The sequence below is a fragment of the Furipterus horrens genome, unplaced genomic scaffold (assembly GCF_987537825.1).
Source record: "Furipterus horrens unplaced genomic scaffold, mFurHor1.1.pri manual_scaffold_4, whole genome shotgun sequence".
Lineage (NCBI taxonomy): Eukaryota > Metazoa > Chordata > Mammalia > Chiroptera > Furipteridae > Furipterus > Furipterus horrens.
In genome coordinates this window covers 124,368,282-124,384,143 of record NW_028327174.1, presented here as the reverse complement: position 1 = coordinate 124,384,143, position 15,862 = coordinate 124,368,282, and the positions used below count along the sequence as shown (strand labels likewise).

General features: G+C 40.5%; 2 protein-coding genes and 1 non-coding gene across 5 annotated transcripts in view; all 3 read right to left on the bottom strand.

Annotated features, from left to right (window-relative positions):
* Nucleotides 1-15,862, bottom strand: part of LOC150012810 (uncharacterized) — a 199,093-nt gene that overhangs the window by 140,120 nt on the left and 43,111 nt on the right. The gene's annotated exons all lie outside the window — the stretch shown is intronic.
* ZNF510 (zinc finger protein 510) overlaps nucleotides 1-15,862 on the bottom strand; it is a 43,631-nt gene that overhangs the window by 14,787 nt on the left and 12,982 nt on the right. The gene's annotated exons all lie outside the window — the stretch shown is intronic.
* Nucleotides 9,540-9,676, bottom strand: LOC150012812 (small nucleolar RNA SNORD94). Its single transcript, XR_016511059.1, has one exon. It is a non-coding gene; the product is annotated as a small nucleolar RNA SNORD94 (small nucleolar RNA).

Here is a 15,862-nt window from a genome sequence, read left to right as displayed (position 1 = left end):
GATAAGAAGCAATAAGAGGAAAAAAGATTAGTTTATCTATGAACCATTTTACATAAACCTCGTGGTAACCACAAAACAAAAATTCAGAGTTGTGACACCAAATATTGAAAAAAGAGGAAATGGAGGAAAAACATCATTAAAAATAAACCAAAAAACACCAAACTAAAAGAACACACAGAACCACAGGGAAAAAAAAAAAATGGAGACAGCAATCAAAATAGATAACATAACTATAGTAAGTCCTCATATAATAATAATCGGCCTAAATGTAAATGGAATGAACTCACTGACCAAAAAACACTCGGTAGCTGAATGAATTAAAAACAAGACCTAACAAGATGCTGCATTCAGGAAACCCATCTCAGTGTCAAAGAAAAACAAAGGCTTAAAGTGAAGGAGTGGAAGATGATACTCCAAGCAAGTGGTGTCCAGAAAAAAGTGTGTGCAGCAGTATTTATGTCAGACAAAATAGATTTCAAGACAAAAAAGTAATAGAAAAAGATGGACATTTTATAGTGATAAAAGGCACAATCTATCAAGAAGACATAACATTTATTAATATATATGTACCCAACCCAGGAGCACCAAATCGTATTAAGCAAATATTTAATAGTTACAGATCTAAAGGGTGAAACTGTCAGTATTACAATAACAGTAGGGGACTTTAATCCCCCTCTTAAAGCAATAGACTGATTATCCAGACAGAAAGTCACCCAAAACAAACTGGTCTTAATGCGATATTTATAGAACATTTCATCTCAAAACACACAATACTATTCTTCTCAAGGGCACATGGAACATTTTCAAGGGTAGACCAAATGCTGGAACACAAGTTTCAATAAATTTTTTTAAATTGACATCATACCGAGTATCTTTTCCGACCACAATGACATAAAACTAAAAATAAAGTACTAGAAGAAAATTGGAAATGTCACAAATATATTGATATTAAACAACATGCTACTGAACAACTACAGGGTCAAAGAAGAAATTAAAGAAGAAACCAAAATATACATAGAGGCAAATGAAAATACGACATGCCAAAATTTTGGGGATGCGGCTTAAGCAGTACTTAAGAGAGAAGTTTACAGCAAAACAGGCCTACCTCAAGAAACAAGAAAAAACTAAAATAAACTATCTATCATTACACCTTAAGAAACTAGAAAATGAAGAACAAGTAAAGCTCAAAGTCAGGAAAAGGAAATAATAAAAATTAGAATTAAAATAAATGAAATACAGAATTAAAAAAAACAAAAGAAAAATAATAAAACAAAGAAGTGGTTTTTTGAAAAGATAAACAAACTTGACAAACCCCTAGCTAGATTTATTAAGATAAGAGAGAGAAGATTTAAATAAATAAACTCAGAAATAAAAGATAAGAAGTTACAACAAATACCACAGAAATACTAATGATTATTCAAGAATACTGTGAAAGGCTATACACCAACAAATTGGACACCCTAAAAGTGGAAGAATTCTTAGAAGCATACAGCCTTCCGAGACTGAATCATGATAACTTGAAAACCTAAATAGAGTGATCACTAGTAAAGAAATTGAAATAGTAAAGAGAAACTTCCCCCCAAAAAACAAAAGCCCAGGACCAGAAGGATCCACTGATAAATTCTACCAATTATTCAAAGAATATTTAATACCTATCTTCCTCAAACACTTCTAAAAAGTTGATGAGGAGGGAATGCTTCCTAATTCATTTTACAATGTCAACATTACTTTGATGTCAAAATCAGGCATCATAACAAGAGAAAGTTTCAGGCCAATATCTCTGATGAACATAGGTGCAGAAATCCTCAACAAAATACTAGCAAATTGAATACAGCAATGTATTAAAAAGATAATACAATCAAGTGGGAGTCATTTCAGGGATGCAAGGATGGTTCAACATATTCAGGTCAATCAACATGATAGACCAATTAACAAAATGAAAGATAAAAATCATGTGATTATCTCAAGAGATGCAGAAAAAGCTTTTGACAAGATACAACATCCATTTATAATAAATACTCTCAATAAAATGGGTATAGAAGGAAAATACCTCAACCTACTAAAGACCATATATAACAAGTGAACAGCTAACATTATGCCAAACAATGAAAAGGTGAAAACTTTTCCTCTAACATCAGGAACAAGACAAGTGTGCTCACTCTTGCCACTGTTATTCAACAGAATAGAGGAAGTCTTTTCCAGAACAATCAGGCAAGAAAAGAAAAGACATTTAAATTGTGAACCAAGAAATAAGTGACACTATTTGCAGATGACATGATTCTTTATATAAAAAAACCCTAAAGACTCCACCAAAAGACTCTTAAAAGTAATAAACAAATACAGTAAAGTTGCAGATTACAGAATTAATATGCAAAAATAATTTGCATTTATATATACTAACAATGAACTATCAGAGAGAGAAATGAATAAAATGATCCCATTTACAATTACAACAAAAAGGATAAATTATGTCATAATAAACTTAACAAACTAAGTGAAGGACCTGCACACTAAAAACTACAAAACATTGTTGAAAGAAATTGAAGGAGACACAAAGAAGTGGACTGATACTCTCGTTCATAGTATGGAAGAAATAACATTATTAAAATGGCTGTATTACCTAAAGCGGTGATTTTCAACCTTTTTTATCTCACGGTACACATAAACTAATTACTAACATTCTGTTGCACACCAAGAAACATACTATACTTTTTGCCAGTCTCACAAAAAAATAGATATAATTTTTATTGATTTACAAAAATACTAACAATTACCTACCTTTTTCGCTTCAAAGTGGCTTTTTAAAAATAATCAGGTGCCTAGCTCTTCCCACTGGTGGGGCCCCTGCAGGCAGTCAGTCCTGGAGCTCCCTTTGGCCTCCTAACCCTTCCACCTCCCACAGTCAGATCTTCTGGGGGTGTGGGTGGTGACCTCTAGCCCTGCTGATGCTGGGCTGGGAGACTCCAGGCCATCCTCTGGGTGGCATCTGGCCCAGGGCCACTTCCAGCAACACCCACACACGGTTTCAGCCAGAGATCCCTTGTCAGGGGCTGTTGTTTAAAGAGAGCACGGACCAGTTCATAGCCACACACACTGACAGGACACAGTCCCATTTGATCCCACTCTTCAGAAGGGGTGATCCTCTCCCTCCTTCTAAGGACCTGGTGCTTTGGATCCTCCACTCTATAGGGCCATAGGGTGGTGTCCAGCCTCCCCTTGCCAGCTTTTGTGCCTTAGGGCAGAAGCTGTCACCACAAACAGCAGCCTAGACTAGGGCTGGCAGCGAAGCATGTGTGCACAGCCTGTGGATTTGACCACACACATGCCTCAGCTGGAAAGTTTCTTCTGCATCTGGTGCTGAGTCTGAAGTCCAAGGACAGTCAGAGCCCTCCATTCACCTTCCTGCTCAGCCAGGCTGTTGAAAAGCTGCTTAACCTTTCCACAGCCTCCGAGAGCTACATATAGACCACGAACTAGTTGTCCTTATGTATCTCCCACACTGGCCCTTAAATTCATGCCTGTGCTTGTGGAGCAGCCTTTACACTCCTGCCCCTTCTTACTGCTTCCCTGCTTCCTTCCAAACTTGAGCCTAAAAACAGAACACCAGCATCCAGTAGGCCAGAGTCCAGTTGTGCCTATCTCAGCTGGTGTGACCCTCCCATGATTGCAGGTGTGTCCCATAACTCAGGTTTCCTGTACTGTGGGTACAGCCACCCTTGTCCCCTTTGGGGGTTCACAACTGAGGGCCAAATGCCTGGCTTTACAGGGCCTACACGCAATATATGACCAGCTCATTTTACCTCTAGTCCATGAATCCACGTGGCCATCCTAAATCCCACAGGGCCAGAGAGCCACTCTGCCCTTTGAACTAACGGACAAGCCACAAGCATGTCTACAGTGCCTAGATGCAGATAGAGGCAGGTATTGGGCTTCAGCCTCATCACCTTTCACAAGATAGCATGAGGTCCTTATAGGCCCATATCCTAGATAGCAGAGAAGCGACAGCACACGCTAAATTGGCCATGCCATGGAAAAGAGGCACAGAAAGTGAACAGTGAGTTTCATGGTTCTAGGGAAAGCAGTCCAGGTAGAGGGAGCACATGTATTCAGACCCCCAGGGAGGAGTTTAGAGCATGTAGAGGGGAGACCAGGCTGGCACCAGAAGGACCACGTCCCCTAACAGGATCCCAGAGCTGGTGTGCCAGCAGTGACATCAGTTTCATGGCAACAGGCAATAACCTTGGCAAAAATTAAAATCAACACACAACTCTGAACAATCCAGCATGGGACACAACAGACAGAGGTTAATCACTTGCCCACAGTTCCGAACAGGAATGTCACATCAATAGACATTTTTCTGAAGAAGACAAATAAATGGCCAATAGGCACAAGAAAAGGTGCCTCAGCATCACTAATCATCAGGGAAATGCAAATCAAAACCACATGAAATATCACCTCACATCTGTTAGGATGGCTATTGTGGCTACTCTCAAAGGAAAAAAAAGTAGAAAACAAATGGTGCTGAGGATGTGGCAAAACTGGAACCCTGGTGCACTCTTAGTGGGAACGCAGATTGGTGCAGCCACTGTGAGAAACAGTACGAAAGTTCCTCAAAAGACTAAAAATAGAACTACCATATGACCCAGCAATTCCGCTTCTGGGTATACCCCCAAAAGAACTCAAATAGGTACTTATACACTACTCTTCACAGTATCATTATTCACAAAAGCAAAAAGGTGGAAGCAACCCAGGTGTCCCTCCACAGATGAATGATAACAAAATGTGGTTTCTATCTAAACAATGAAATATTATTCAGCTTAAAAAGAAAGGAAATTCTGACACCTGCTACATGGATAATCCTTGAGGACAACATGCGCAGTGAACTAAGGCAGTCACAAAGAACAAACACTGTATGATTCCATTTATATGAGGCACCGATAGTTGTCAAATCATAGATACAGAAATTAGAAAGATGGGTGCCAGGTGCTGGGGGTTGGGGCAGGGAGTTAGTGTTTAATGGGAACAGAGTGTCTCTTTGGGAAAATGAGGTGATGGTGGTTATGCCAGTGAACTGCACGTGAAAAAATGGTTAGGATGGTAAATTTCATGTATAATTACCAAATAAATTTTTTTTCAAGAAATAAAATAGGAGTTGGAAGATGGTGGCCACAAAGGTGGAAGCAGAGTCCAGTAGCTTTTTCACCCAGCTTGGACACTTGGCTGATATCTTGAAAAATAAACTGAACATTCAACATAATCTTAGCTGATATGAAGTTTGGAATTAAGGAGTACAGAAGATGCTTCACAAGGGGCGATGAAGAGATTTTATAGGTGGACTGGGAAATACCCTGGGCATGGTGCCTGCCTCTGAGGAGAGCCTGGTCAGAGATCACAGCTTTGCAGCTCACTCCCCTCCCAGGGCAGGGAGTCAGTCCCCAGGCCCAGTATGGAAGCAACTTGGATACACAAAGTTAGGGAGATCCAAGCTACACACACACAGCAAGCAACACACCCATAGCTGCAGCAGCAAACAACAACCAGGAGAGAGTCAGAGAAAGAGAGAGGAATACCACCTGCACCTGGGACGGGTGGAGGAGGCTGGCCACACCAGCTGTGACTGTGAGAGACTCTTGACTTTTTGGAGAGGTGGCAAGTAAGGAAGCAGACAGGGACTCAGTGCTGCAGTGGGAGTGCCCAGAGAGACTTCTTAAAAGGGGAACTGAGGCATGCTGGGTAGGGACGCCACATGTATCTGCCTGCCAGCAAGGGGAAAGGATTGAGGGCAAAATTTGCTCCCACTCGGTGCAGCTGGGCAGATTGTTCAGAAAGGTACACAGCAAGGGAAAGATTTCTCAGCCCCGGCCTGGTGCAGCTGCACAGGGTGGAGAGTGTGGGCTTCTGTATGCTATGAGGACAGTGGGCTGGAAACTGTGCACCTGATATTATATGAAGCCAGACAGAGCCCCCTACCCTGGTGGAATCTCCAGGAAAACAAGGTCCCAACTAGCCTCTACCTCCTGTAGGAGTAGGGAAGATATGCAAAACTGGCTGGGCAGGCTCAAGAACCGCAGGGTACATTTCTGCAAGAGGAATGCCTAAAGGGCCGTTTTGAATTTCTCTGGGCGAGACAAAACAAACTGACTGGTCCCTAGGGCCCTACTTTACAGAGGCCAGCAAAGCAGGGAGATTAGAAAGCAAAGCAGTGCAGCAAGGGAGAAATTAGGGCCACACCCAGCCTCAGCTCACACACAGAGCTGCCATCAACGCCAAGCAGGAGAGAGTCCTCTTAAACAGATTGCCCTCCACCCAGTGAAACAGACAGCCAATTAATCAGAATCTATACACTATTGGAAATAAACTGGGACAGATCAAGACAGGTGGTGCAGGAGCAGGGAAAGCACACCCATAATTTTCCCAGAAGACTGAACAGTGCCTCCCAGGGGAGACCTAGGGGTCCCACCCTCTAGATCGCAACAGAAGCTCCCTCTAAAGGCAGGTGAAGGTGGTACAGGCAGCGTTGCCAGAAGTTGGACGACTTACCCCCGGAACCTTGAGTTAATTAAAAAAAAGAGACAGATCCAGAAAGAGAAGTCAGAAGGTGGATACCAAGTGGCTGAGACAAATTTCACCTCAGAATTTGCATTTCTTCTTTCCACATAGCCTTTTAATATTTTTTTTTGCTTTAATTGCATTCCAACTAATTCACTACCCTTTGTCATTTTTTATTCTTTATATTCAGATTTTATATTATTTTTTATTTTATTGTTATTTCCATTCTCTCATTGCACCCTTCCTTTGTCTTACTCCATTTTGCCTTCTTCCTGCCCTTTCTTACTGTTGCTGTAAACTATTTTCTCCCACTCGACGCTTTGTTCCTGTTCCTTACGCTTACTATTTCTCCTCCCTCTACCCTCTCAAAAGCATCCTTTCTTCCTTTAGTCAGCTCACATTCTTTTCCACCCTCTTATAATATTCTTATTTCTTTTCCACCTTTATAAATTGTGGCTTGTTGGGTGTGGATATTACGATTATTGCTATTCTTCTCCGATGGTATTCCTATTCACTATTCTTTTTACTTCAAATCTCATAGGTTACTCTCCCCCTGTCTTACTCCATTTTGCCTTCCTCCTGCCCTTGCTAATTTCAGTAAGGAATTTTATTTTTATTTTTCCCTTTATGAGCCTGGATTCTATTCCTTATTCTTATTCGTTTTTCTCCTCCTATCTTCTCAAAACCATTTTCATTCCTGTAGACATCTCATATTCTCTTTTCTCTTTTGCATAATATTCTTTCCACCTTTATTCATCTTTGCTCATCTGTCACTGTTTTTAACGCTGCTCTGGTTTTTCTGCAATTTTGTTCCCTTTGGTTCACTACCGTTTTAATTTTATTTCAAACCTCAGAATATACTCTTCCATTATTTTTACTCCATTTTGCCATCACCCTTCCCTCTTTGACTTATGTTTTAAATTTTATTCTCTCCCTTTCTTCACCTTGTTTCAATTCCCTACTCTTTATTTCTCATCCTTCTTACCACTCAAAATCATTTTTCTCTTTTAGTCAACTCATATCACCTTTTTTCTGCCTTATAACATTCTTAATCTCTCTCTACTTTAATTAATCTTTGCTCAAACACTATTGATACTGCTGATGTAGATGGGGGGCATTTCTGTTGGTGTGGGTTTGGTTTTTTGGTAATATTGCTTTGTTAACCAGCACCTGTAAAACAGCATAAAAGATGTGGCAGGGGTTGTGACTCCCAGTCAGCCAGCTGGAGGGGAGAACCCACCAACAAATGAGCCCAGGCCTGCAGACTGCCCACCCTGGTGCACAAACAGCCAGCCTGCAACCTACCCACCTCCAGCCTGCGTGAGGGAATGCACTCACCTCTGGCTAAGGCCAAAGGAGAGTGAAGTGAACTAGAGGCACTTTGTAAAAGTTTCGGACACTGGCTCTGAAGGAAGAGCTGGGAGAGCAGCAGACTAGATCCCAATGTAGAATTTTCCCCAGTACTACAGGAGAAATCTGTTAAGCAGACTACTCCCCTCCAACTGGCATCAACCAAAAGCAGCAGCTCAACAACTGTATACAAGAAGGTCACACCACAGAGGCAGGAAATGAAAGCAGGTCAATCTAAGAACAGAAACAAACAAGAAGAGCCACCTAAAATAGGGATAAGGAGAAACAACACCCCATGAAAAAGAAAAGAGGAATTCTCAGGAGGAGAGATAGATGAAATAGAGGCAAGCAAACTATTAGACATGGAATGCAAAAAAATGATAATGAGGAACCTCAATAAACTCAACAAACTCAGAGAAAACTACAACAAACTCCAGGGGAACTACAAAGGATTCCAGGGAAACTACAAAGAACTCCAGGGAGGCTACAAGGAACTTACTGAGAACTACACCAGAATTAAAAAGTACATAGAAACTATCAATAAGATCCAGGAAGAAATGAAGAATACAATTGCTGAGCTGAAGAACACAGTAGAAGCAATGAAAAGCAGGCTAAATGAAGCAGGGGATCAGATCAGTGAGCTAGAGGACAACGCAGAAAAAATTTCCCAGACATTACAACAAAATCAAAACGACTGAAAAAGAATGAAGATGGTTTAAGAGAACCTCAGGACAAAATGAATTGCAACAATATCCATATTCTAGGGATACCAGAAGGAGAACAAAAGGAGCAAGGGATAGAAAACCTGATTGAAAAAGTAGTGACAGAAAACTTTCCGAACATGAGGAAAGAAAGTCTCACATGTACAGGAAGCACAGAGGGTCCCAATGAAGATGAACCCCAATAGGCCCACTCCAAGGCACATCATAATTTAAGTGGCAACATTCAAAGGCAAAGAGAGAATCCTAAAGACAGCAAGAGAAAAACAGCAAAAAACATACAAGGGAGCACTGATAACGCTATCAGCTGATTTCTCAACAGAAACACTACAAGCCAGAAGGGAATGGCAAAAAAATATTTCAAGCAATGAAAAACAAAGGCCACAACCAAGAATACTTTACCAAGCAAGGCTCTCATTCAAAATGGACGGTTAAATAAGGAGTATCCCAGATAAAAGAAGGCTAAAAGAATACATCTCCACCAAACCAGCATTGCAAGAGATGCTAAAAGGCCTGCTTTAAGAACAAGAGGAGATCCAAAATGGCAGATGAGTAAGCGAAAGCTACACTAACCTCACCCCAGGGCCAATTTGGAATTATAGCTTAATTGTGAAGAAATCATCTGGAATAATCAACTAAACACTAGCTGGAGAGAAGTCTTATAAACACGAAGAGACGGAAAAGGCCACTTCATCACAACGTGATTGGTAGGAAGTGCTGAGATGTAAAAGGGCTGGCTGGGCTCCCACGGGTGGCAGCTGAAGGGACTGAGAAACAGCTCAGCAACTAGGGGTTCCACCTGAGAAGGGAAGGGTCTAAACCCCCAGCTGGGCTTCCCAGCCTACAGCAACACAGCAGAAAGTAAAATAGCATTCAGTTGTGAAAAGCAAAAAGCCACAGGTTTTTTTTTTTTTTTTTTTTCAGGCTCAGATTAAGGCATCAGTCTCATGCGTGTGCTCGCCACCATCCTGCCACATGCAGGACAAGGGAGAACCACACACATTCAGCTCCCATGACTCAGCTGAGGTCCGTACCCCTGCGCCAATCATCACAGCCAGCCACAGGTTTTTTTGCAGGCCTGAAAGAAACAGCTGGAGAAAAAGAGCTCTTAAGTGGATCACATACAAAAATATTTTGGCACCCACTTACCCTGGGCTCCAGCAGAGGGAGGGCAGAAAGGACTAAAGACGCTCGGGGAGAATTTGGGGCAGTGGCTTTGATGAGAGAACTGAGGGAGCAGCGAACTGGGTCCCAGTGCTGACTCATTCCCCATACTACAGGCAGACCATTCCCATCCAAGTAGCGTCAGCCAGAGGGGAAGCAAAAGCCCCACCCACAGGAGTTAATCTACCTCACTATCAGTGCTTAACCTGACAGCTGATCACAGATTGAATAGCTTAACAACTAAAGGAGACAGGCAAAGGCAGTAGATCCCTGGAAGTCTCCAACAGGCTGCCTAGGCCCAGACTGGTACACGATCTGACGCCACCAGGGGAAATTCCAGGAAGTGCATATCAATCTAAAAACCAGCAACAAACAAGAGTCACAAAAATGGGAGGACAGAAAAACAGCCCTCCATTGAAAGTAAAGGAGGCATCCCCAGAAATAATGCTAAATTAGATAGAGGTAAGTAAACTATCAGACATGGAATTTGAAGCATGGATTATAGGGAAGCCCAATGAGCTCAGCGAGCTCAAAGAAAACTACAACAAGCTCCAGGGAAACTACAAGGAACTTACTGAGAATTACACCAGCAACAAAAAGGACATGGAAGCTATCAATAATAGCCAGCAGGAAATGAACAATACAATTTCTGAATTGAAGAACACAGTAGAAGGAATTAAAAGCAGGCTAGAGGAAGCAGAATACAGGTCAGTGGGCTGGAGGACAATGTAGAAAAAAATTCCCAGAGAGTGCAACAAAATGAAAAAAGACTGAAAAAGAATGAAGAGGTTTTAAGAGAGCTGCAGGACAACATGAAATGTAATAATATCCATATCATAGGAATAGCAGAAGGAGAAAAAGAAGAGCAAGGGATAGAAAACCTGATTGAAAAACTAATGACAGAAAACTTCCCTAACTTGATGAGAGAAAAAGTCACACAAATCCAGAAAGCACAGAGGGTCCCGATGAAGAGGAACCCCAATAGGCCCACTTCAAGACACATCATAATTAAAACAGCAACATTCAAAGACAAAGAGAGAATCTTAAAAGCAGCAAGAGAAAAACAGCTAATAACATACAAGGGAGCTCCAATAAGGCTATCATCAGAATCTCAAAAGAAACACTACAAACCAGAAGAGAATGGCAAAAAATATTCCAAGCAATGGAAAACAAAGGCCTACAACCAAGAATACTCAGCAAGGCTCTCATTCAAAATGGAAGATGAAATAAGGAGTTTCCCAGACAAAAAAAAAGGCTAAAAGAATCTCCACCAAACCAGCATTGCATGAGATGCTTTACGAAGATGAAGAAACAGAGAGACAGAGGAGGAACACAAGTACATAGGGGGAAAATGACAATGAGTAAGTACCTATCAATAATAACCTTAAATGTAAATGGATTAAATGCTCCAATCAAAAGACATAGGGTAGCTCAATGGATTAGAAAGCATGCCCCATATATATGATGTCTACAAGAGACCCACCTTAGAACAAAATATCTATACAGACTGAAAGTGAAGGGATGGAAATAGGTATTTCAGGCAAAGGGACATGAAAAAAAAGCTGGTGTAGCAATACTTATATCAAACAAAACAGATTTCACAGCAAAGGCCATAAAAAGACAAAGAAGGACATTTCATAATACTTAAGGGAAAAATCCATCAAGAAGATATAACTCTTGTAAATATATATGCACCCAACATAGGAGCACCCAAATATGTAAGGAAAATTTTGAAAGATTTCAGGAAAAATACAGACAGCAACAAACTCATAGTAGGGGACTTTAACACCCCATTGTCAACAATGGACAGATCTCCGAGGCAAAGAAACACCAAGGATTTTGAGGCATTAAACAACACTCTAGGTCAAATGGACTTAATTGATATATAAAGATCTTTTCACCCCAAAGAAGCAAAATATACATTCTCTTCAAATGCACATGGAACATTTTCAAAGATAGACCACACGGTAGGACACAAAACAAGCCTCAACAAATTCAAGAAAATTGAAATTATATCAAGCATTTTCTCAAGATCACAATGACTTGAAACTGGAAATCAAACTCAAGGAAAAAACTCAAAAACATTCAAACTCATGGAGAATGAATAACATGCTGTAAAATAATGAATGGGTTAACAATGACGTTAAGGAACAAATAAAAAAGTTTCTGGAAACAAATGATAATGAACACACAGCAGCCCAAAACCTATGGGATACAGGGAAAGTAGTCCTCAAAGTTATAGCTATACAGGCCTACCTAAAAAGGATAGAAGAATCTCAAATAAAAAATCTAACCCTATAGCTACAAGAACTAGAGGAAAAACAACAAAGCCCAGAGCGAGTAGAAAGAAGGAAATCATCAAGATCAGAGAATTAAATGACAAAGAGACTAAACAAACTATTCAAACAATCAATAAAACCAAGAGCTAGTCTTTGAAAAGACAAGCAAAATTGACAAGCCTTTAAATAGGCTCAAGAGAAAAAAGAGAGGACACAAAGGAATAAAATCAGAAATGAAAGAGGATAAATCACAACCGATACCACAGAAATACAAAGGATTGTAAGAAATTATAATGAACAACTGTATCACAAGAAATCTGACAACCTAGGTGAAATGCACAAATTTCTGGAAACACATAATCTTCAAAAACTGAATCAAGAAGACACAGAAAGCCTGAACAGACCAATAACAACTAGTGAAATTGAAGCAGTAATCAAAAAACTCCTGGCACACAAAAGCCCTAGACAAGATGGCTTCACAGATGAATTTTACAAAACATTTAGGAAAAAACTAACTCCTATCCTCAAACTATTCCAAAAAATCCAAAAAGAGGGAAAGCTCCAAAACTCTTTCTCTGAAGCCAGTATTACTCTAATTCCAAAACCAGGTCAAGACACAACAAAGAAAGAAAACTACAGGCCAATATTGCTGATGAACATAGATGCTAAAATCCTCAACAAAATATTAGCAAACCGGATCCAGCAACACATTAGAAACATCATACACCACGATCAAGTGGGATTCATCCCAGGGAGGCAACGATAGTTTAATATTTGCAAATCAATAAACATAATAAACCACATAATCAAAAACCACATGATCATATCAATAGATGCAGAAAAAGCATTTGATAAAGTACAACACCCATTTATGATGTAAAACATCAGCAAAATAGGAATAGAGGGAGCATACCTCAACATAAAACGGCCATATACAAGAAACCTGAAGCCAATATCATGCTCAATGGAAAAAAAACTGAAAGAATTCCTCCTGAGGTCAGGGACAAGACAAGGTTGTCCTCTCTCCCCACTCCTATTCAACATAGCCTTGGAAGTTCTAGCCACAGCAATCAGACAAGAAAAAGAAATAAAAGGCATCCAAATTGGAAAAGAGGAAGTTAAACTCATTATTTGCAAATGACATGATAGTGTAGATAAAAAACCCTACAGACTCCACCTAAAAACTACTTGACCTAATAAGTGAATTTGGCAAAATAGCAGGGTACAAAGTCAATATTCAGAAATTGAAGGCATTTCTGTACACCAACAATAAAATATCAGAGATACAAACTAAAAAAATCCCATTTACCATAGCAACAAGAAAAATAAAGTACTTAGGAATAAACTTAACCAAAGAGATAAAAGACTTATACTCGGAAAACCACACAACACTGAGGAAAATATTTAAGGAAGATACAAATAAATGGAAGCATATACCATGTTCATGGATGAGAGGAATCAATGTCATTAAAATGTTCATACTACCCAAACCAATTTATAGATTCAATGCAATCCCTATTAACATACCAACAACATATTTCACACACCTAGAACAAATACTTCAAAAATTTATATGGAACCAAGAAAGACCCCAAATAGCCATAGCAATCTTTAGGAAGAAGAACACATGAGGAGGAATCACAATACCTGATACCAAACTATACTACAAGGCTACAGTAATCAAAACAGTCTGTTACTGGCATAAGAACATTCATATAGATCAATGGAACAGAATAGAGAGCCCAGAAATAAACCCAGGCCTCTATGGCCAACTAATATTTGACAAAGGGGGAAGCAACATAAAATGGAGTTAAAAGAGCCTCTTCAACACATGGTGTTGGAGAACTGGACAGGAACATGCAAAAAAATGAAACTAGACCACCAAGTTACATCATACAGCAGAATATACTCAAGATGGATCAAAGACTTAAATGTAAGCCATGACACCATAAAAGTCCTAGAGGAAAACATAGCCAGGGACTTCCGGCCAAGAAGTGGGCGTAGACAGACACGCTGCATCTCCCTCCACAACTAAGAAGGAATACAACTACCTCAAAACTAGAAACGACCAGAAGTTCCTGAATATCAAACTGCATGGAAGTCCAGCAAACAAAGATATAAAGAAGAAATACTCATCCAGACAGGCAGGAGGAGAGGAGCCACGGTGGAGAGGATGTGGTGTGGTGGTGGTGGTGGTGGTGGTGGTGGTGGCAGTGGCAGCCGCGGTGGCACAGCAGGGCAGCAAAAAGCGCAGTCACACGTTTTAAAAAGTCAGGAAGGACACCTGGGGAGTGTTTCCAGCTCCTGACCAGACCCTGCAGCTCATGGTCCCAGCACTGGGGAAAATCAAGCCTCATTGCTTCTGATTGTGCAAACCAGTGGGGGTTGGGGTGGAGGCAGAAACTGCCAGTCTTTCAGCAGAGTCTGCTTGTTTAAAGGGCCCCCACAGTCCTAGAACATCCACAGACCCACCCACTCTGGGAATGATGGGGAGGGCAGCAGGTAGAGGGGCGCCTGCCCGGTGCAGAAGTGGGAGACGTGCCTGGAAAAAGGGTGAGTGCCGGGCAGACGGCATTGTTCCCTGACCCCTCCCCCACATACAGCGCCACAACGAATCCCTAAGGCTCCGCCCCTTACAAGATAACAGGAGTGACAGCTTTACCTAAGACGCAGAGGCAAGCAAAGACAGGAGCCTGTCAAGATGAGGAGACAGAGAAGTATGACCCAAAAGAGGGAATGGATCAAGGTTTCAGTGGGAGAACTAAGGGATGAGAAGATAGCCAACCTAACAGATGTAGAGTTCAAAACACTGGTGATAAAGATGCTCACAGGCTGCACAGCTATCCTTGAGTATGGCAAACGCATAAGGGAAGAAGTGAAGGCTATGCTAAATGAAATGAAGGAAAATCCACACAAAACAAATGGTGAAGGGAAGGAAACCAGGGTTCAAATCAATGATTTGGAACATATGGAAAAAAAAACAGTCAACCAGTACAGAATGAGGAAACAAGAACTGAAAGAAATGAGAGGCTAAGGAGCCTCTGGAACAACTTAAATGTACCAACCTCCAAACCGTAGGGGTGCCAGAAGAAGAAAAAGAAGAGCAAGAAATTGAAAGCTTATGTGAGAAAATAATGAAGCAAAAGTTCCCAAATTTGGCAAAGGAAATAGACATACAAATCCAGGAAGCACAGAGAGTCCCAACAAGCTAGACCCAAGAGGACCACACCAAGACACATCATACTTAAAATGTCAAAGGTTCAAGGTAAAGAGAGAACCTTAAAAGCAGCAAGAGAAAAGCAGAGAGCTACCTACAAAGGGGTGCCTATAAGACTGTCAGCTAACTTCTCAAAAGAAACTTTCTCAGTGCCAGCTAAGGAACAGCTCTAAGAGTCTGCTAGCAAGATGTATTACATAAATGTAATGCTGTCATGGCAGTGACATCCCACCTTTTTGTGATATTCTATTGTTTAGAAGCAAGTCAGTTTCCACCCAGAGGGGAGAGGATTATACAGGGGCATAAACACCAGAAGGTGCAGCTTTCCTATAGTTGTTTGTTACAAAATCTATATTTTCTTGTCTTATAATAACTTTCTCATGTTTTGTTGTTGAGTTATGCAGACCATTTTTTAAAAAGCTTTTATTTCTTACTTTCAACTTATTTTTCAGAAATAAATATCAATTTAAATTGTTGAAAGGAACACCTAAGCTTTTTTTTAGTAGAATATGTGATTTAAAATAAAAATAAATACAAGACTGTATAGTTGAGAAGAGCATTACTAGTTTTATTTTTTACTTAGG